Source organism: Microtus ochrogaster, chromosome 7 (genome assembly GCF_000317375.1).
Source record: "Microtus ochrogaster isolate Prairie Vole_2 chromosome 7, MicOch1.0, whole genome shotgun sequence".
Classification (NCBI taxonomy): Eukaryota; Metazoa; Chordata; class Mammalia; order Rodentia; family Cricetidae; genus Microtus; species Microtus ochrogaster.
This window is the reverse complement of record NC_022014.1, coordinates 59,711,154-59,711,774: the sequence shown is the minus strand read 5'-3', so window position 1 is coordinate 59,711,774 and position 621 is coordinate 59,711,154. Positions and strand designations below refer to the sequence as shown.

At 40.3% G+C, this 621-nt stretch overlaps 1 protein-coding gene across 1 annotated transcript in view; it reads left to right on the top strand.

Annotated features, from left to right (window-relative positions):
* Kpna2 (karyopherin subunit alpha 2) overlaps positions 1 to 621 on the top strand; it is a 17,508-nt gene that overhangs the window by 10,765 nt on the left and 6,122 nt on the right. The window lies entirely within an intron of this gene.

Here is a 621-nt window from a genome sequence, read left to right as displayed (position 1 = left end):
AATCCAAGAAATTGGACTAGGTGTGGTGGTACCTGATTTTAATCCCAGTGGACTCTGGAGACAGGCTAGTGGATCTTTTGTGAATTCTAAGTCAGTCTGGTCTGCATAATGAGTTCCAGAACAGCCAGGTCTACATAGAGATTCTGTGTCAAAAAAACAAAACCAAAAAATTGGAGACATTGCCTATTACCCTATATACTTCTCTTGGGGGTCAGTTTGAGATAAGGTTTCTCTGTGTAGTAGCCCTGCTGTCCTGGAACTAGCTCTGTAGAACAGGCTGTCCTCGGCTCACAGAGCTCTGCCTGCCTCTGACTCCCTAGTGCTGGGATTAAAGGTGTGCACAACCACTGCCTGGCCTGTATATCTTTCTTAAAAGTATATTGGAGTTAAAGTGATTGTGACTAGTGTAAGAATAACCTTCAGTTTGCCCTAAACTGTGTTGAAATGGTTTTTAAGCTACCCTTTTTTTTAGTGACAATAGCTTAAGTGCTCTGACTTGAGAATCCAGTGTCATGGTACCAAGTTGGAGAACTATGAAAGTGTTTAGTAGGCTAAATTAAATGTAACAGACTATACATAAAAAGACATTTGCAATGTCTTGTCTATTAGTTTTTTTTGTTG